The sequence below is a fragment of the Vipera ursinii genome (genome assembly GCF_947247035.1).
Source record: "Vipera ursinii genome assembly, chromosome: 5".
Taxonomy (NCBI): Eukaryota; Metazoa; Chordata; class Lepidosauria; order Squamata; family Viperidae; genus Vipera; species Vipera ursinii.
Genome location: NC_139518.1, coordinates 82,925,100 through 82,947,111, shown reverse-complemented (window position 1 = coordinate 82,947,111; position 22,012 = coordinate 82,925,100). Strand labels below are relative to the sequence as shown.

Here is a 22,012-nt window from a genome sequence, read left to right as displayed (position 1 = left end):
TGTGAGACAATGTGCAAAGGCTGGGAAAGGCATTCAAGCTGGGCATAATGACTCAAAAGAAAGGGAGTCCATTCGAAGTTTATTTTATAAGTGGCGAGAAACCTGGGAAGAAACATTTCTTCATGTCATTCAAAGAATCTGGGCCTGAGTGAATGAACTATAAATGAGGATTGGAAATTTCTCTTGTGATGTCCTAGGCAACCTTGGCTCTTTTATGACTGGTGGACTTCAACTCCCAGACTTCCAGAGCCAGCTATGCTCAGGAATTGGTTTTTTAACTCCTTTTAACCTTAACCAAAAGATCTCAGGAGGGTAATTCCATGTTCAGGAATCTTCTTCCTTTGTGGTGCATCCCGAAGTCTTGCTTTGTCTGCTACTTTAGAACAGGGCTCTCCAAACTTGGCAACCCCTAAGTCTTGCAGACTTCAACTCCCAGAATTCCCCAGCCAGAGCATGCACTGGCTGGGGAATTCTGGGAGTTGAAGTCCACAATTCTGAAAAGCCGCCAGGTTTGGAGACCCCTGCTTTAGAACCACTCGATTTTGCTCGATGTCCACATTTCAATGGGTCTCATCGCAGCAGGATGCTTATTTGAACTTCTTCCTGGTCTTTATCCAGACTCTGGAAACGGACGCAGAAGCTCTGGAAACCGAGAGTGTTCCTCTGAACTGCCGCCCACTGAGGATCCCCCATTCTCTTCCATTACGAAGGGGAGTTGAAGTCCACGAGTCATAAAAGAGCCAAGGTTGCCTACCCCTGTCCTAGACTCTGTATTTACTCAAGACTAGCATTAAAGACACTGAAATCTGTATTTCTTGCTAGCCTGTTTATCAGTAAATAATTGGTGCACCAAGCCGTGTCTTGCCCATGTGAATAAACCAACATAAGTTAAAGATTATTCCATAGAATTGGCAGTCTGTGTGGTAATATGCCTGTCTGTATTGAAAATACCCTCATGGGGTAAAACTGATCTCCATGACGTTATTAAAACGATGCTGAAAATAAATGCTTGGAAGATTTTTTATTTTTTTTAAGCCTTCAATCCCGACCCGTGAGTTAAAATATCATCTGTGTTGAACATTCCCCATCCCAGGATATAATTAATTCGGTACGAAGCATCATGTTGCTATATATTTAGGGAGTGCAGTGAAAACCAAGGAAGAAGGTATTACAGATTACAGATGCTTCTCCTGCTGCACAGGATGTATTCCTTGGCACGGTTCTCATTTAGCGGAACAGCCAGCACAAGTTGTTGCTACAGCTTGAGGAGTCAAAACAGGAACTTTTCTTCCACTTCCCCAAGAACCTTTTTTCCTGCCTATGTAAGGGGCAGATCGGAAGCCGCTTTCATCTCTGTTGTGACTCAGGGCCAGCCTGTGGGCCCGACAGCCGGGTCCGATGTATCGGAGGACTCAGATGTGGGGGAGGAGGGAAACGAACCGGCTGATGATGATTTGGAGACTTTGCAGAGTCCTCAGCCGGGAACCTCTTCTCAGCTGTGTGAGCCCGAGAGTGCGGAGGATGATGACCCACAGCTGGCCCTGTTCAAGGACGCCCGACGCAGGAGGCAGACGAGCAGGGACAAACAAAGGAAGGCTATGGGACTCCTCGGGAGGAGGCACAGGGAGACCACGCCCTGAGCTCTCTATAAAAGAAGTGTTTGGGGAGGGGCTAGTTGCTGAAAGCAACTTTTTCTTTGAGAAGTCAAGCTCTTGTATTTTTGTAACAGTGTAATTAAAACTTGGCAGAAGCCTTTTGATCTTGGACGCTTTCCAGACTCTTCCTTTGATTAGGGGTGCGAGAAGAGGGCTGGTTCAGAACAGTTTGCTTTCAGCCACCCACCCCTTAATACTACGATGGAGCAGCTTCTTGCCGAGAATGTCCAGCTCAACCAGCAACTCACCTTGCTGGCCACTCAGGTGGCACAACTGCAGGCTCAGGTACATGCTGCCCCCCCACCCAGGAGGAAATGTCAGATAGCTATGCCGGATAAATTCGCTGGTAATCCAGAACTGTTTCCTGCCTTCCTGGGACAATGCCAGCTTTATATCAGCGTGAGAGCAGCTGATTTCCCCACTGACCGAGATAAGGTGGGATTCGTGTTGAGCCTTCTGTCGGGAGATGCAGCTCGTTGGGGCACGCCTCTGTTGGCACAGCCTAGCCCTTTGTTGGATAACTTTGGGGGGTTTTGTGACCATATGCGCCTCATGTACGAGGACCCGATTAAGGCACAGACGGCCACCCGACGCCTGAAAGCTTTGAGGCAGGGTCAGCGCCCTCTACAGGCCTATATCAGCGATTTCCGGCTGCTTAGCCAGGATTCCGCCTGGAATGAGGCTGCGCTCGTGGATGCCTTTCAGGATGGCTTGTCAGAGGAGATGTTGGATGAGCTGGCCCGCGTGGACATTCCCTCAGACCTGAATGGGCTGATCCATCTTTGTCTGCGGATCGATGCCCGGCTGCAGCAGCGTAAGAGTCGCCGTGCCACCCCACAGACCCCTGCCGCCCCTGTTGTGCGTGAGCCCCCGGTCCAGAGGGAGGAGCCAATGGAGCTGGGTGCCGCCAGGTCCCGTCTATCGGTGACGGAAATGGACAGACGACGATCGGAGGGGTTGTGTTTTTACTGTGGGGACCCTGGACATTTGGCTGCTTCTTGCCCGAAGAAGCGTCAGCGGGCGTCAGTGACCAAGCCTGCCCTGAGAAAGTCCCCTGCTTTGTTATCGGGAAACGGCCCGAGCCCGATCTAGACGGTGTGAAAGATCGGGCGACCCACAACATCCACACCGAGCGACGCCGTTCCGACGGTGCCTGTGAACCTCCACGGCATTTGATTTTGGAGGCACGTCTGATCCTCCCTGGCAAGTCAGAGGGGATTCCAGTCCATGCCTTAATTGACTCTGGGGCTACCACTAACTTTATGGATTCGGCCTTTGTGGCCAAATGGGCTGTTCCCCAGTGTCCAGTGGATCCGCCCATGCTTGTGGAGACCATCGATGGTCGAGTGCTCCTGTCCGGGCCTATCACGGCCGCCACGCAACCCGTGTGTATGGCCATCAGTACCCATGTGGAGGCCATTCAGTTCTACGTCACTTCGGATCTGCACTTCCCCGTGGTCTTGGGACTGGCGTGGCTCCGGGCGCATGATCCACAGATCTATTGGTCTCAGAACTTGGTCACCTTCCCAAGTTTGCAGTGCGTGGACCACACCCGCCATATCTGTGCCGGCCAGGTGGAGGGTTCCTCAGGGGTTTCCTTGCCTCCCGAACTGTCCGACTTTGCTGACGTGTTCAGCGAGTCAGAGGCGGACCAATTACCCCCGCACAGGCCCTACGACTGCTCCATTGACCTAGTCCCTGATGCGCCTCTCCCAGTGGGGTGTTTGTACTCCATGTCGGAGCCCGAGTTGGCTGCATTGCGGGACTTCCTGACGAAGAACTTGGCTCGTGGTTTCATCCGGCCCTCGTCCTCGCCAGTGTCTGCGCCCGTGCTCTTCGTCAAAAAGAAGTCGGGCGAGTTACGGCTTTGCTGTGACTACCGGAAACTCAACGCTATCACGGTGCGTAACCGCTACCCGCTGCCCCTCATCCCCGAGCTCTTGGACCGACTCCGGGAGGCTAAGATCTTCACGAAACTGGACCTGCGTGGAGCTTACAACCTCGTCAGGGTTCGGCCGGGTGATGAGTGGAAGACGGCGTTTGGTACTCGCTATGGACATTTCGAGTACACGGTGATGCCGTTTGGCCTGACCAACGCCCCCGCTGTGTTTCAGCATTTTATGAATGACGTCTTTCGGGATCTGTTGGACCAGTTTGTTGTGATTTACCTGGACGACATCCTGATTTACTCCCCGTCGCGTGAAGCGCATCATCAGCATCTCCGTCAGGTCCTGCAGCGCCTCCGGAATCATCGGCTGTTTGCCAAGTTGGAGAAGTGCCAGTTCTACCAGGTGACCATTGATTTCTTGGGTCACCGCATTTCTCCTGAGGGCATCGCCATGGAACCGAGTAAAGTTGAGTCATTGCAGAGTTGGCAACCCCCGCGTCGCGTGAAGGATATTCAGCGACTTCTTGGATTTGCCAACTACTATCGGACATTCATCCCTGGCTTTGCTGCCTTGACAGCCCCCCTCACCCGGCTCCTGCAGAAGAAGACTCGGTTCCAGTGGAACGCCCCCGAACAACAGGCGTTCCAAGCTCTGAAGGACGCCTTCATGAAGGAGCCCATCTTGAAGCATCCTGACCCGCAACGGCCATTTGTCGTGGAGGCGGACGCCTCCGACATTGCCATTGGGGCCGTGTTACTTCAGGCAGCGACGCCCAACGGTACCCTTTTCCCTTGCGCGTATCACTCACGGAAATTGAATCCCTCGGAGCGCAACTATACCATCTGGGAGAAGGAGCTGCTGGCCATCAAGGCGGCGTTCGAGGCTTGGAGGCATCATCTGGAGGGGGCGCGGCATCAAATCGAGGTCCGGACGGACCACAAGAATCTGGAAAGCCTGCAGACCGCTCGGAATTTGAACCAACGCCAGATCCGGTGGTCCCTCTTCTTTGCGAGGTTTGACTTCCGGGTGCGGTACATACCAAGCGGGCACAACCAGAGAGCGGATGCTCTGTCCAGGAAGCCCGAGTACACCCGAGTGGAAGACAAGCTTCCGCCCAGGACCGTGATCCCCGTCGAGTCTTTTGCTGCGGTGCGGGAGCCGGTGGATATACGGGCTCGGATCCGGGAGGCGCAGCAGCAGGAGGCGTGGGTGGCTCAGCGGAAGGAAGAGGTGGGGCCAGATTCGCCTTGGTCGGTCACGGATGGACTCCTGTATTATCGTGACCGGCTCTATGTTCCAGGAGGGCCACTCAGGGGACTCGTCCTCAGCCAATGTCATGATAACCCGGCTGCGGGGCATTTTGGCCTGTTCAAGACTCTGAACCTGGTCTCCCGTACATTCTGGTGGCCCCGAGTCCGACACGATGTCCAGTCTTATGTCACCTCCTGCGTCCCATGCAGGCAGGCCAAGTCAGCGACAGGGGCCCCGCCTGGTTTACTGCAGCCTTTGCCAACGCCCAAGAGACCCTGGGGGGCTGTGTCCATGGACTTTCTGACGGATCTACCCCCATCCTCCGGCTTCACGACAGTGTTTGTGGTGGTGGACATGTTGACCAAGATGGCGCACTTCATCCCCTGTCGCGGCTTACCGTCAGCTCGCGCCACTAGTCGCATGTTCATCCAACAGGTGTTCCGGCTGCACGGCCTTCCCGATAGAGTCGTCTCCGATAGGGGGGCCCAGTTTACAGCCCGCTTCTGGCAGGAGTTGATGCGGGCGTTGGACGTTAAGGTTTGCCTCTCGTCCGCGCATCATCCTCAGACCGACGGGGGTACCGAGAAGGTCATCGGCATTTTGGAGCAGTATCTGCGCTGCTACGTTAACCTGCAGCAGGACAATTGGGTGGACTATTTGGCCATAGCCGAGTTTGCCTTTAACAACTCGCAGCACACCTCCACGCAGATGACACCGTTCTTGGCCAATGTGGGTTATCACCCTCGGTTTTTCCCCCTTTCTCCCGTGGACTCACCGGAGCCGGCAGCGAACGAATTCATGGCGGAGTTACAGGCGATCCATCGGTTGGTGCGACGGCAGCTGGAGAAGGCCAAGGCCGACTACAAGAGGTTCGCCGATCGGTCGAGAAGGGATACGCCTCCATTATCGGTGGGGGATCGGGTCTGGCTGTCCACCAGGAACCTACCATCCACTCGGCCGGCGAGGAAGCTGGACCACCGTTACCTTGGACCGTTCCCAGTCGAGGCCGTCATCAACCCGGTCGCCTATCGTTTAACTCTGCCACGTTCCCTGCGCGTGCACCCCGTCTTCCATCGGTCCTTGTTGGTCCCCGAACAACCGGCTTGTCCACTTCGCCAAGCGGAACCTCCCCCATCAGGACCTCGTGATGGCGACAGCACCCCCGAGTACGAGGTCGCCAGCATCAGGGATTCCCGCTGGCTGAAAGGTCGCTTCCAGTACCTGATCGAGTGGAAAGGGTACGGGCCGGAGGACTTCACATGGGAAGACGCGACCGCCGTTCATGCCCCTGCGTTGGTGACTGCTTTTCACGAACAGTTCCCATCCCGACCGCATCCGGATCGGCAGACCCGGGGGAAGGGCCCTGCGGTGCGGGATAGTGTTGTGACTCAGGGCCAGCCTGTGGGCCCGACAGCCGGGTCCGATGTATCGGAGGACTCAGATGTGGGGGAGGAGGGAAACGAACCGGCTGATGATGATTTGGAGACTTTGCAGAGTCCTCAGCCGGGAACCTCTTCTCAGCTGTGTGAGCCCGAGAGTGCGGAGGATGATGACCCACAGCTGGCCCTGTTCAAGGACGCCCGACGCAGGAGGCAGACGAGCAGGGACAAACAAAGGAAGGCTATGGGACTCCTCGGGAGGAGGCACAGGGAGACCACGCCCTGAGCTCTCTATAAAAGAAGTGTTTGGGGAGGGGCTAGTTGCTGAAAGCAACTTTTTCTTTGAGAAGTCAAGCTCTTGTATTTTTGTAACAGTGTAATTAAAACTTGGCAGAAGCCTTTTGATCTTGGACGCTTTCCAGACTCTTCCTTTGATTAGGGGTGCGAGAAGAGGGCTGGTTCAGAACAATCTCTTCCTTAAAAGTGTTTCTCAGAGTTGCAGCTGACTCGCCAGTGAATTTTGCATGCTTTTATGAAAGGACCGTGGTGATCTTTGGCACTTGTGTGTGTAAAAAAAAAAAAATTCTTACCGTGTCCACTGCTTTCAGATACACAACTGGGCATAGACGTGAGCCTTGGGTAGCTCATGTCTATGCTCTACGTATTGTATTCAACAGCCAGAAATGTAAGTACACAAACTAGTAATAGATGCAAAATTTTCTTTCGTTAATATCACGGTCCTCATAAAACATACCCCCTTTCCTACCCTCACAATGTTTTTGGCTTTCTGTCAAGATACGTTTAGACGTTTGAAGGCATTACCACTAAACAGAAGCAGAATTTAAATGAATTCACTATAAATCTCTTTTCACAGAGCATGAATCTGTTTAAAGTAATATAGAGATATTGGGATCATGTAGAGCAGGGCTTTTCAACCAGTGATACGGGTACCACCTGTGGTACATTCGCACCTGCCAGGTGGTACGCGACCAGCCTAGAAAAGTGGTAGTGGGGGAGGGGAATGAGCTGAACCGGTGGCAGCACCGCACAAGCTTGAGCGAGAGACGGCTGGAGCTGCAGGGCTGTCAGGGCTCAGTGGAAGCGCCAGGATCAGCACCAGGCTCCAGCTGGAGCTCAGCACTGATCCTGGTCCTTCTGCAGAGCCCAAAAGAAGCACCGATCAGCTGGAATGTTGCAGCATCTCCAGGGTCTTGTGATTTACATTCAGATGCTTGGCAATTGATTTATATTCACAGTGTCCCAGGGTCATGTGAAGTGACCCAAACCTGCTGCAACCACCCAGCAGAGGGGGAGAATAAAAACCAAACACCACCCAACTCCACCCCCGCTGCCAATCCTCAACAGAAATGCTCACAACAATGAAAACCTCAGACAGCCGAGCGGGCAGGCAGGTATCTTGCTCGGCTGTGGCTTGTGGGGCACTTTTTTCTGTGCCATTGTAACTTCGAACACTCACTAAGCAAACTGTTGTAAGTCAAGGACTACCTGTACTTCCTCACTTTTTTTTTTTGGTCATCAAGTTTTTGACACCTTGCTAGGCAACTGGTGGTACTCGGATGTTGCCGTATCCTAAAAATGGTACAATGGGTGAAAAGGTTGAAAAGCCCTGATGTAGAGTTACTGTCTTTATGTATTTATCAAATTTATAAACGGTCCATCTCATCTAAGTGAGTCTCGGCAGTTTATAGGATATATAAACATCCAAGCCCAGTTTTTTTGGATTCAGCTGTCAAAAATTGATACTAATGTTTGCCATTTGATAGGCTGAAAGAACGATGGCTTCTATTTTGTTTCTATCCAGGACTGTCCCACTGTTGATCTCATCCTAATAAATTAAAATTGTTCAAAACAAAGAGCTCAATCTAGGATCTATAAGGATATTATTATGGTTCCACCAAGGCCTTCTCTGTTGGAAAAGAAGCTTTTTAAAAAATAGTTGTCTTTTGAGCTGGGGCTGGAAAAGGAACAAATGCATATTCCGGATGTTCCCTGGGAAATGCCAAAAGACAACCTGTTTGGTGAAATCATTTCCGTCATGATACTTTCAACTACGAGCTGCTGTTGGCTGCTACAATAACATTTCCCCTCTTCATTGCCCTTTGCTGTAATTCCATTTTGCTCCGGAGGTTCAGGTCATACACAGATGTGCCCTGATTTTACACACGCTGCTTGAGGATGGAAATGCTTTTGTCTTTCTTGCGTGACTTTCCTCTTTCCTGTTGGGTGAGTCCCTCTGAGTATTGTTAACTTTACAGGCCTTTTTGTTTAAATCAAGAATTGAATTCTAGGAGGTGAAGTCGGAGGATTAGTTTTGCTAAATGTGTTCTTCCATGCTCCTGGAGAGAGTTTCCACTCCAGCACTTCAGTAAAATGTGCCAAATGTGACGTAAAAATGGGATTGTTTTTCCAAAAAGTCTGAAGAAGTGGTGTTCGTCTTATGCCGATCATGTAAACCAGCTTCCCTTTGTGAGTTTTTACTGCCCTTTTTCGTTCTCATTGTTGAAAAGAAGAGCAGTCTTGAAAAGAAATGATCTCAACCAAAGCGAGGGAGGTGAAAAAGATGTTAGCTTGCCAAGCTACTAAAGGATTTCTAGGCTTGCCAAAAACATTGGTGAAATGGAACACCAGGTTGGGGTTCCAAGCAGCAGTTTATGATTATCAGAAAATGACTTTGCCTTGGCAAATATTTGCAATGGCAAAATCTCTCTGGTTTGGCTGTCATGTATAGCCTTCACCCTAATCTGACTGCAAAATAGGGTAATATGTGTTGTGCTGACTTGAAAGGCAGAAACAGTTTTCAAGATGTCCTCCTTAATTGCTAAGTCACGCATGATTCTGGCTCAGATGAAAAGGTTTTTTTGGGAGGGGCTAAAGGTGGGTGTGGGTATATGTGCTTTTTCTTCTTTGCACTGATTCTCTTAGCTAAAAAATGTAAGGCAAAAGGATCCCTCCACCTAAGAAGAATCAGGGACCAAGACAGATGCATCCTGCAACTGCGAGCCTCTATTCTCTTCCCTGTTAGCCACACTATCTAAATTTAGCCCATTGTTAGGCTTGTCTCTGATTCCTGCCAAGTCTCTCTTCTTTGGTGGAATGTAAAATCAAGATGTGTGAATAACTCTGACATAGGACAATTCAGGAGAAGGGATGAAGCTCCCCCCCATGAGGGACTGCCCGGGGAAAACAACACTGCTATTGTGTCTTTGGAAGCAGAGATGTTGCATTTTGCTGTAGTCTTTTGGGATCCTGGGTTATGTGTCTTTGTTTACAAAGCCACCTTCTGAGATAGTGTGAAAATGCTAAAGCAAGAAATGGGAGTGAGTTGGGTTCCCTCCTCTCATCTCCTGGGATCCGTAAAATGCCTATTTGTTCATCGTCAGATGCAGTGACGATAAAATGCATCGACAGCCAGCACAAAGATTAGCTGTTTGTGCTCTGTCACTCATGTAAATGGAAAGAAATGTTATTTATTCATCTTCCAGCTGAGATGGCTAAACTCCTAATTTCTTAATATCAGTGGGTTATATTTACCACTAACTCATCCTCTCCACCTTGCTTTGGCTTAGCTATACACTAATATGAGTCTGTTTTGGTTTATTTATTTATTTATTTATTTATTTATTTATTTATTTATTTATTTATTTATTTATTTAGTTTATATACCGCCCTACTCCCAAAGGACTCAGGGCGGTTTACAAGGCAAAATTTAAAAACAATACAATATAAAATTAAAATTAAATTAAATTAAGTCTAGCCCCCAAAAAATTAAAATCCCAATTTAAAAACATTAAACCCCTCAGTCCAGACCAGATAGCTCAAAGAGCCAGGTTTTTAGGTCCCGGCGAAATGAACGAAGGTCAGGGGCAGTCCGGAGTTCCGTCGGCAGTTGATTCCATAGGGCAGGCGCGCCCACAGAGAACGCCCTCCCCCTGGGGATCGCGCATCGGCCATCCTTGACCGGTGGTACCCTGAGGAGGCCCTCCCTGTGTCAGCGCACAGGACGATGGGAAATTGACGCTGGCAGCAGGTGCTCCCTTAGATAATCCGGGCCCATGCATAGTATGTGAATCAAGCCCCTGTGCTTTTAAGAGCTGTGATTAAGCAACATGGCTTAGTATGAAATGTGAATCGAATCAGTATTGGACTAGGAAATCCACATTCAAATTTCCATTTAATTATAAATTTGTGGTTGCTCTTATGCCAGTTATCATCTTTCAGTACATTGAATTCTGAACTTATCCAATGTATCCTTAAATGTCCCTATTGTCTGAAGATAAAATGAAGAAAAAAATAAGCTAACAATTTATCAGCATCAAGCTAACTTTGAAATGTGTAGCAATTTTGTGTCACTTTTGCTCTCTCAGTTTACAAATACTTACTTCTACACTCACAGTATGCTTCTGTATCTGAACTGAAATGCCATTTTAGATATCTGAAGAATAGAATAGAATAGAATAGAAGAATAGAATAGAATAGAATAGAATAGAATAGAATAGAATAGAATAGAATAGAACAGAACAGAACAGAACAGAACAGAACAGAACAGAATAGAATAGAATAGAATAGAATAGAATAGAATAGAATTCTTTATTGGCCAAGTGTGATTGGACACACAAGGAATTTGTCTCTGGTGCATAAGCTCTCAGTATACATACAAGCAACGTTTAAAATGATAAATTATAAATCATAAGATGCAATCATAAACCATAAGATACAACCAACAAAGTGATAGTCATAAGATACCAATAGGATTAAGTAATAGGAAAGATGAGAAGGATAATAGTAAGATAGTCCTACTATATGGTTAGTCATCCTTAAGCATAAGACAGTGCTGTGGGAATTATGTGTTTAGCAAAGTGATGGCATGGGGAAAAAACTGTCTTTGTGTCTAGTTGTTTGGGCATGCAGTGCCCTATAGCAGTGTCCCAATGAGAGAAGTTGAAACAATTTATGTCCAGGATGTGAGGATCTGTAGATATTGTCTCAGCCCTTCTTCTGACTTGTACAATATACAGGTACTCAGGAAGGCAGGCTGGTTGCAATTGGTTTTTTTTATGTAGTCCTAACTATCCATTGAAGGGACGCGGTGGCTCAGTGGGTTAGGACGCTGAGCTTGTCAATCAGAAGGTCGGCAGTTTGGCGGGTCGAATCCCGAGTGCCGCATAACAGAGTGAGCGCCTGTTACTCGTCCCAGCTTCTGCCAACCTAGCAGTTCGAAAGCACGTAAAAATGCAAGTAGAAAAATAGGGACCACTCCGGTGGGAAGGTAACAGCGTTCCGTGCGCCTTTGGCGTCCAGTCATGCTGGCCACATGACCACGGAAACGTCCTCGGACAAGCGCTGGCTCTTCGGCTTTGAAACGGAGATGAGCACCGGCCCCTAGAGTTGGAAACGACTAGCACGCATATGCGGGGGAATCTTTACCTTTTAACTATCCATTGAAGTCTGTCCCTATCCTGTTTAGTTGCTGTACCAACTATAGTACAATTATAGAAGTACAAATGACAGACTCAATAATTCCTTTGTAGAACTGTATCAGCAGCTCCTTGGGTAGTCTGAGCTTTCTGAGTTGGCCCAGGAAGAACATTCTTTGTTGTGTCTTTTTAGTTATTGTTCTAAAGTTAGGTTTCCATTTCAGGTCCTGGGAGATTATAGAACCCAGAAACTTGAAGCTCTGTACTATTGATACTGTGTTGCCTAATATTGTAAGAGGTGGTAGAATAGGAGGGCTCCTCCTAAAATCTACTATCATCTCTACAGTTTTTAAGAGTGTTCAGCTCTAGATGGTTCTGGCTGCACCACAGGGCCAGTTGATCTACCTCTTGTCTATATGCAGAATTGTCATTGTCTCACATGAGACCAACGATGAGGGAATCCTTTGAGATACAGTCATTGGTATAGAGCAGGGGTCTTCAAACTTGGCCCTTTTATGACTTGTGGACTTCAACTCGCAGAATTCCTCAGCCAGCATGTCAGGCTGAGGAATTCTGGGAGTTGAAGTCCACAAGTCATAAAAGGGCCAAGTTTGAAGACCCCTGGTATAGAGAGAAAAGAGTAATGGAGAGAGAGAGAGCACACAGCCCTGAGGGACACCTGTGTTAATTGTACAGGTATTTGATGTGATTTTGCCTAGCTTCACTCGCTGCTTCCTATCTGTTAGAAAACTTATAATCCACCTACAAGTATGGTCAGGCACAGCTAGTTGAGTCAGTTTAGAGAAAAGAATTTGCTGGTATTGAATGCCGAACTGAAGTCTACAGAAAAGTTCCTTACATAGGCCCTTGGGGATTTCAAGATGTCGTAAGATTTTAAATCCTTGGGGATTTCAAGATGTTGTAAGTGCAGTGCCATATTAACAGCCTCATCCGCCATCTTTGTAATTTTTTCATTAACATCTAAATGCCTATCATGGAACTCATATAGAACTAGAATAGTCTGATCCAACATAACTGTTCGGTCTCCTTAATTGGGCTACAGGTACAACACTGTGTGCTCTTCAAAGGGAATATGGATATTAATGGGATAAATGAAAACTTTGTGTTCTCTTTGAAGTCTTCGTTCGTACAATGACAGCGTAAGTTCCTGTCTGCACCATTCACACAGACTTCCCCAACACTGGAGTTTTCTTTGACATGTGACATCTTTAGGTTTAGTTTAGGGCCTGTGGAATGGCAAAGCTAATGTCTTTGTTTGGCCTTTAGTCAGAAATCTTGTGGGTTGGGTGGTTAGGAGAGTTGGCTTGGGGGTGTGCAAAAAGGAGGAATACCATCAATCAATGTAATGGAGCATAATGTCAGTAGTAACAGATACAACGGATGGCATCAAGGGATTTCCCCCCCGCCTCTTTGGCATAAACAGTGCTTCCATTAATGGGCTCGCAGCCACACTCACGAAAATTATCGCCATTAATAGGAGTAGGGACTGAGACTAGAACAGAAAAGTCCCTTTGATGAAAGATTTTTTTAAAAAAAAAAACTTTAATTGGACAATAGAACAGTGCTTGCGGATTTGTCATTTGTTTCGGTGGGCAGATTTATTGGTGGTTGTTCATTTAAGTTTCCCTAAAAAGTTTCCATTCAATTTTAAGCGAGCTGAAAGTTTACAAAGGTGCTTTTGAACGTGTCTGGAAGGTCAGCCATCCCTTTCGACAAGACGAATCTTGTGATGTTGTGTGGGTAGAATGAATGGCTCAGCCTGCTGAACGGGAACCACAGAAGGGACGAAAAAACAAGAAGAGGCCACAAAGGCTAGCCCAGGGGCAGGCAACCTCGGCTGTTTTATGACTCATGGACTTCAACTCCCATGGACTTCAACTCCCAGAATTCCTGAGCCAGCTTGGCTGGCTCAGGAATTCTGGGAGTTGAAGTCCACGAGTCATAAAAGAGCCGAGGTTGCCTGCCCCTGGGCTAGCTGATACTATCAGTAGTTACATTTCTGATGTTGGCCACGTTGGCCTGTAATTCCGTCCAAATTTCCAGTGCACACATTCCCAACTTGGTACTCTTCCTGACAAGAGGGGGAGCTGTGGTTGGGGAACATGCTCCACAGCCTGCCTCCTCAAACTGCACGTTCAATCCCATCTGGTTCTCCAAAGGCATCACACGGGACAGATGAAATTAAACAATAGTCTTAACTCAGCTTCCCTTAAGCTGGTTTCTTAAAAGTTGCCAACCAGCATGCCTTGAGTACTGAGGACTCTTCAGCTGTCTGTATGCTTCTAAGCGTTGCATGAAGTACTGGAAAGGTAGGGCACAGACCTTAACAATTTTAGAACAAAGACAGTGATTTAAAAGGAATGGAGATGCAGGAAGGGTGTCTAGGTTGATTGAGAAAGAAGGTAGGAAAAGATCAAGCGTGATTTTGCAGCATGTGGAACTGCTTCCAAAGAAGTTTAAATGCTTCTTGGTTTATTCTTTTTTTGCTTCTTTTTAAGGCGACAAGTGTTATTCCCCATTGTTTTGGGAATAAGTGGCAATCCCTTTTGCCTGGTTAAGAGAAAACGTAAATGACTCTGTCCTTCACGAAGGTAGAGTACAGTTCAAGAGATAAAAAAACTATTTTAAGCTGCTATTCATTTTTCTGCTTATACCTGTTTTTAGAAGAGAATTTGCCTGACTTTCAAAAACTGTTTTTTTTTTTAATCTAAATTGTTCAGAAAAGCAATATGGTATTTGCTGTAATCTATGATGGCAAAGTGTATTATATGTTATAATAAGCATTAACCAGACCAGGGGTAGGCAACCTCGGCTCTTTTATGACTCATGGGCTTCAACTCCCAGAATTCCTGAGTCAGCTGACTCAGGAATTCTGGGAGTTGAAGTCCATGAGTCATAAAAAAGAGCTGAGGTTGCCTACCCCTGAACCAGATGGAAGGGGACCTTCAGGGACGGACCCTTGGCCACAACCCCTTCTCCCACGTCCTGCCTCAGCCCATTTGCCTCCAGCGTGCCTCCTCGGCTGGCCCTCCCCCACCCATTCTCCCTGGCCAGTGGGACCCTTGCCCTCTGCCCCACACACTTTGGCACGGTCCTTTCTCCTGGGCTTTTGGTTGCATGGGACAGGTAGCCACCAGCCAATCGATTGACAGGCAGGAAGCCATGATGCTGCAAGGGCAGCCTGCGATGGACGATGTTTTTTTTTAAAGTGCTACGGCTCCTCTGCAGGTTTGGGGGCCTGGCGGCTCTGTCACCAGGACTGGAGGGAGGGGGAGTGGCAGTAGGAGGAGCAGCTGCCAGGGGGCGGGAGGGGGCAGACAGGTCAGGCTTGTTGGGGGGGGGGATACCAGGAAGGGGGCTCAAGGGGACTTCACAAAGAGAGCTTGGCCGGCAACTCAAAACAATAGCAGTGTTCCAGTATCTGAAGGGCTGCCACAAGGCAGAGGGGGCCAGGTTGTCCACCAAAGCACCAGAGGGAAGGATGAGAAAGAATAGTTGGAAACTGATCAAAGAGAGAAGCAACCTGGAATTAAGGAGAAACTCCCTGACAGTGAGGAAAATCAACCAGTGGAACAGAAATGGTGGGCGATCCATCACTGGAGATTTTTAAGAAGAGGCTAGCCCAGGGGTAGGCAAGCTTGGCTCTTTTATGGCTCGTGGACTTCAACTCTTGGTGGAGCAGTGGGCTAATGCCTCCTTAAGTAACACCAGCTGCCTGCAATTAGTGCAGGTTCGAGTCCCACCAGGCTCAAGGTTGGCTCAGCCTTCCATCCTTCCGAGGTAGGTAAAATGAGGACCTAGATTGTTGGGGGCAATAAGCTGACTTTGTAATAATGCCACTTGGGGGGGGCCGAAAGCCCTAATAAGCAGGCATATACATGGAATGAAGGCTGCTGCTAAGCACATTGATTTGTGCTTTAGATTGTAAGCCGCCCTGAGTCTTCGGAGAAGGGCGGGATGTAAATGGGATTTAAAAAAAATTCCCAGAATTCCTGAGCCAGCATGGCTCAGGAATTCTGGGAGTTGAAGTCCACGAGCCATAAAAGAGCCAAGGGTGCCTACCCCTGGGCTAGACATTCACCTGTCTGAGATGGTCTAGGTTCTCCTGCTTGAGCAGGGGGCTGGACTAGAAGACCGCCAAGGTCCCTTCCAGCTTCTATTCTATTCTATTCTATTCTATTCTATTCTATTCTATTCTATTCTATTCTATTCTATTCTATTCTATTCTATTCTATTCTATTCTATTCTATTCTATTCTATTCTATTCTATTCTATTCTATTCTAAACATGGATTCTAGTGTTGCGGGGACGTGGGAGGAGAAGGAGGCGTGGGCCAAGGGTCCGTGTCTGAAGGTCCTAGACCAGGGGTCTGCAACCTTGACAACTTTAAGACTGTCTGAAGAATTCTGGGAGCTGAAGTCCACAAGTCTTAAAGTTGTCAAGGTTGCAGACCCCTGTGCTAGAGACCCTTAACCAGAAATGACAACATTTTAAAAAAATATAAAATTACTTCAATTCTGTCTAGGATGTTGTTTTCCTATTTTGGCTGTCTAAATATTGAATTTCAAATTTTCATTCCGAAATTGCCTCCCCAAATGGAAAAAACACAAAAACAAGACAAATCCAAGCTGGTGATAATATATAATACAGGTAGTCCTCGACTTTTGACCACAATTGAGACCAAGGCTTCTGTTGCTAAGTGAGACATTTGTTAAGTGAATGTTGTTTACAACTTTTCTTGCTACAGTTGTAAAGTGAATCGCTGCAGTTGTTAAGTTACTAACACGGTTGTTAAGTGAATCAGCCTTCCCCATTGGTTTTGCTCGTCAGAAGGGGATCAAAAGGGGATCACATGATCCCAGGATACTGCAACCGTCATAAATATGAGTCAGTTGCCAAGTGCCTGAATTTTGATCGCTTGACCGCGGGGATGCTGCAGCAGCTGTAAGTGTAAAAAATGGTCCTAAGTCACTTTTTCAATGCCATTGTAACTCTGAACCTTCACTAAATGAACTGTTGTTAAGTAGAGGACTACATGTATTACAAGGTCCTTTCCAGCCCTAGGATTCTATGTTCTGCTTTCTAAGTGGGTAGAGGTACAGGGAAATCACAAAAGAATGGCAAGCTTTCATTCATTTGGGGGTCTGTTTTCTAGTGTGGGAAACAAGAGATGCAACCTGTATTTTGTACAAAGACTATGTACCATTCCCTTAAAAGACCAAATTTTATGCTAGAGCCTGGAGCTCCAGAGGTGTGAAGGAACCCCTCTTCTAGTTACATTAATGGATCTTTATGATTTTTCTGGGAGGGACGCAGTGACTCAGTGGGTTAGGACGCTGAGCCTGTCGATCAGAAGGTTGGCAGTTTGGCAGGTCGAATCCTGAGTGCCGCGTAACAGAGTGAGCACCTGTTACTCGTCCCAGCTTCTGCCAACCTAGCAGTTCGAAAGCACGTAAAAAATGCAAGTAGAAAAATAGGGACCACTACGGTGGGAAGGTAACAGCGCTCCGTGCGCCTTTGGCGTCTAGTCATGCCGGCCACATGACCACAGAGACGTCCTCGGACAAGCGCTGGCTCTTCGGCTTTGAAACGGAGATGAGCACCGGCCCCTAGAGTCGGAAACGACTAGCACGCATGTGCGGGGGAAACCTTTACCTTTACCTTTACCTTATGATTTTTCTCAGTTACTGTCTTCTAATTTTTGTATTTGTGTTTGGCTTTATTCACTTTTAAGATTGTTAGCTGCCCAAGGACATTTGTTTGAGATTGGCAGGCTAAATAAATTGATTAAATTTAGAGTAACTTGCGCTTAGACTAGGGGCGGTTAATGGATTTTTCCAGGTGAGTCACAAGGGTGAGAACAGCAAGAACAACAAGGAAAGGAAGATGTCCTCCTCAGCAGTTCCGTGTAGCTGTGTTTCAAGATTTGCAACAACACTTCTCTCTTGTCTTCCCTTAGAAAGGGAGCCAGCTGCTCTGAACAGCTGGAACCTGTCTCGTAAACGTCTTGTTCTGGGGAATTAACTTTAACTTTATTGTCACTTTGAATGTACACCAATCGGCATACATCAAAATGAAATTTCGTTGCATACAGCTCTCCAAGGGTCACCACCTCCGATATATACTCCTTGTTCGGGGCCCGCTCAAATTTCACATTGTCCATTTTAGTCTCTAGGGAGTGAACGATGGCAAACAGGACAGATGGAAATGGGGCTCCATGTGGATTAGCCCTCAAGTTAGCTTGTAAATTGAGAGTGAACTAGAAGTGTGGGGGGGGGGATATTTGATCAGTTTATTTGGCCTGCCAATCTCAAACAAATGTCCTTGGGCAGCTAACAATCTTAAAAGTGAATAAAGCCAAACAAACACAAAAGTTAGAAGACAGCAACTGAGAGAAATCATAAACATCCGTTAATGTAACTAGAAGAGGGGTTCCTTCACACCTCTGACGTCCCAGGCTCTAGCATAAAATTCGGTCTTTTAAGATCTTGTGAAAAGCCATCAGGGTTGGAGTCAGCCTGTTCTGTGGAGGGATGGTGTTCCCAACAGTGAGGGCCACACAGAAAGCCTCTCCTTACAGAGAGAGGGTTGAGCTATTAAATCAGTACAGCCCAGGAAACTAATGGACTAATTGGGATTGTTCTGGAGGATCTGCTACATGTTCTAACTCTGTGGTGGCGAACATACGGCACGCGTGCCACAGGTGGCACGCAGAGCCCTCTCTGTGGGCACGCGTGCCATTGCCCCAGTCCTAGGCCTTCAGCTGGGTTTTATAAACCCTTTTCGCTTTAGGCCTCTGTCGCCGTCTGCAAAAAAAGGTTCAATCAATCAATTTCAACTTCTCGCGGGAAAAAAAAGATCTCGCAAAGTTGGAATTGATTAATTGTACTTTTTCGTCCCACCCAGTCTGCCATTACCACAGCAGCCACGCCCACCCAATGGGCCATGCCTACCCAGCACCCGACAATACATAAGTGGGTTTTCGGTTGCAGTTTGGGCACTCGGTCTCTTAAAAGGTTCGCCATCGCTGCTGTAACTAATCAAAGTCCTTGTGGCTATCTGGAATGAGAGTGGCAGGGGCTCAGAAAGAAATTGCATCTGAGCAGCTCCTCCTGTCCCGGGGCCCTGGAACTCCCTCTGGTTTATTTAGTTTTATATATTTATTTAGAAAATTTATAATGCCGCCTACACACACATGGATCTAAAGGAGATGAAGCAGAAGAAGAGATACACTGGTGGAGGACAAGGAGCAAACCTGATTGAACAAGGGCTACAATCACTATTAAGGCCTACCTCATCATGATAAGGACAGCAAAACTGTCAGAATCCATTTATATCACATTTCATAAATGTATAGGTAGAACATTGTGCTTATTCTGGGGATTCTGCCATCTCGGGGGGGGGGGGAGAGGAAGGTTACTTAAGGCGATCTTCAAACAACAGGGAAACGTTTGAACTGGGGGAGGGAGGGGGAGAGACAGATCTGGATCGCATCTTCATTTACAACTGAAAAGGAAGAAGCAATAACAATAAAACCAAGGAGAGTTCCCTTTCCCACGGAAGGGGCCTGACACCTAAGTAAATGATGGGAGCCTGACCAAATGGATGAGGGGAGGGGGCTGAAATGGGAATGCTTTATATAGGATTGAAATGTAACTTTGTTAGATTCCGTCTTGTATTGCCACAATCGATTCCATCCTAGTAAACATTTTCCTTTTGGACCAAATTTGCATCCAAGAGTTCTTATTTCCTAAGATGTGGATTGAGGTGGGTCCTGACAAAAACATTACTGTTTCTCTGTCCTTATTGTATCTGCAGACAGTTACCCATTTTTTTTAAAAAAAGCAAGACATAAATGATCAAATAAGTGGCTAAATTTAAATATAAGCAACTGAAAACTGATTGGTTGGGCAACCTTCTTTGAAAGAATCTATCTATGCCCATGATATATCACACCTGTGTCAACATGAGACAAGATGTTTGGATTGGGTGTTTTTATCTTTTATCTGTCAGTGTATGACATTGTTCCTGGAATTTTCGTTGCTTAATTCCAATAGTGGTCTTTCCTATTTTATGGATGGGCAGAATTTTCATGGTGATAAAACTTTAAAAAGAAGAATTTTAATTTGTTTCGCATGCATACAGGCATGCTTATTAAGTGAATATTTACAACCACATGATTACGGTATTTTAAAAATTCATAACCATTGATAGTGTTTTACAGACAGTGGTTCACTTCATAAGATCCTTTGAGTTCAGATTTTTCTATAAAGCACAGTTCCAGTCTGTTGTGTCTGTGACAATAGAGCAAGTCATTTTTGAGTACTTGGGTTCAATTTTCTTTCACACTGCTTATCACAGTCATTGATGGCTTACAATGTTCTATTTGTGACACACTGAAGATATATACTACTTGGATTTATAGTTGATGGCAGAAGCAATAGTAGAAAAGGGTCTACTTGGGTGAAAAGCCTTTAGCCTTGTGCAGCACTGTTTGGTCAAAGTTGCATGCATATTATAAGGTATGGAAGCAGTAATTCTATTTGAGAAAAAAATTCATGGAATAGGATGAAACAAAATATGCTTACACTACTACCTAATGTTTGGTTCTTTGGATGATTGATAAGATCTGGAGTTGGCTGACAGTTCATGTGGATACTGCAGATGTCTATACCAAAATGAGCGTATGGTCAAAAATCTTAGAATACTTAGCTATCTTGCAAACATTTCAACCATGTTTTTTTTAATATTTTGGTCTAACAGTCACTACCTATAAAAACCATGCTGACTCACCTTCTTCAAATAAAGTTATGGCCCAATCCACTGTTTGGTGTGCTCGTGGTTTAACTATGCTTCTTTAATAGGACTTAGATGAAACTCTAATCACATTACAGGTCAACACTGCAGGATTATGGATGGTTCTACGTGCTCTCTTTACAGACTATTTACCGGTGTTTACCTTGTTTTATTAAACAAAAACCTATTTTTAGAAGTCATCAGAGTTGCCAGAATGGACTGTGGGTACAACAATAGATCTCTGGTTTGTGATTTTTTCCAGTTTTGGACAATGCTTTCAGCATTGATTCATTTGCCAAGAACTCCATTATCTGCCACAGAATGCCAAGGCTTTATGTCCTAGAATAGAATAGAGCTGGAATGGATCCTGGAGGTCATCTAGTCCAGCCCCCTGCTCAGGCAGGAGAACCTACCATCTCGGACAGGTGATTGTCTAGTCTCTTCTTAAAAATCTCCAGTGATGGAGCGCCCACAATTTCTGAAGGCAAGCTGTTCCACTGGTTGATTGTCTTCACTGTCTGGAAGTTTCTCCTTAATTCCAGGTTGCTTCTCTCTTTGATCAGTTTCCAACCATTGTTTCTCATCCTTCCCTCTGGTGCTTTGGTGAACAACCTGGCCCCTCTGACTTGTGGCAGCCCCTCAGATACTGGAACACTGCTATCATGTCTAAATGATGCCTAAAACATTGAGTAGTCTCCTTATTCTTATGCAAGATCAGCCATACCTTTCATCCACAGTTTTTTGAAGAATGTCCGAGGAATCTTCAGGTTTTTCTTGAACACAGTCTGAAAGCTCCAGTTCTGAAATAAGGAAGATAACAATGTCAGATAGTAACACCACTGCTACCTGAACTGTACTGGCTTCCAGTTGATTTCTGGGTCCAATTCAAGGTGCTGGTTATCACCTTTAAAGCCCTACGTGGCAGAGGATCAGTTTATTTGTGGGAGCACCTCTTGCTGAAGGTGTCTGCCTGTCCTACTAGGTTAGATAGGGTGGGTATGCTCTCATCCCTTAAATGTTGCCATCAGATGGGATTTCAGCCATCTAAGACCTGTAAATAAATAAAGGTAAAGGTAAAGGTTCCCCTGCATATGCGTGCTAGTCGTTTCCAACTCTAGGGGCCGGTGCTCATCTCCGTTTCAAAGCCGAAGAGCCAACGCTTGTCCGAGGACGTCTCCGTGGTCATGTGGCCGGCATGACTAGACGCCAAAGGCTCACGGAACGCTGTTACCTTCCCACTGTAGTGGTCCCTATTTTTCTACTTGTATTTTTTTTATGTGCTTTCGAACTGCTACTAGGTTGGCAGAAGCTGGGACGGGTAACAGGCGCTCACTCTGTTACGCAGCACTCGGGATTCGACCTGCCAAACTGCCGACCTTCTGATCGACAAGCTCAGCTTCCTAACCCACTGAGCCACTGCATCCCTAAAATAAATACATGCAAACTCTGATTGCTTTATCCTAAATGTATTTGTTTTTTGTGTTCTCTCTCTCTCTCTCTCTCTCTCTCTCTCTCTCTCTCTCTTTCTTTCTTCTTTCTTTCTTTCTTTCTTTCTTTCTTTCTTTCTTTCTTTCTTTCTTTCTTTC

General features: G+C 46.6%; 1 protein-coding gene across 1 annotated transcript in view; it reads left to right on the top strand.

Moving 5' to 3' along the window:
* Positions 1 to 22,012, top strand: part of PALD1 (phosphatase domain containing paladin 1) — a 141,813-nt gene that overhangs the window by 23,671 nt on the left and 96,130 nt on the right. The window lies entirely within an intron of this gene.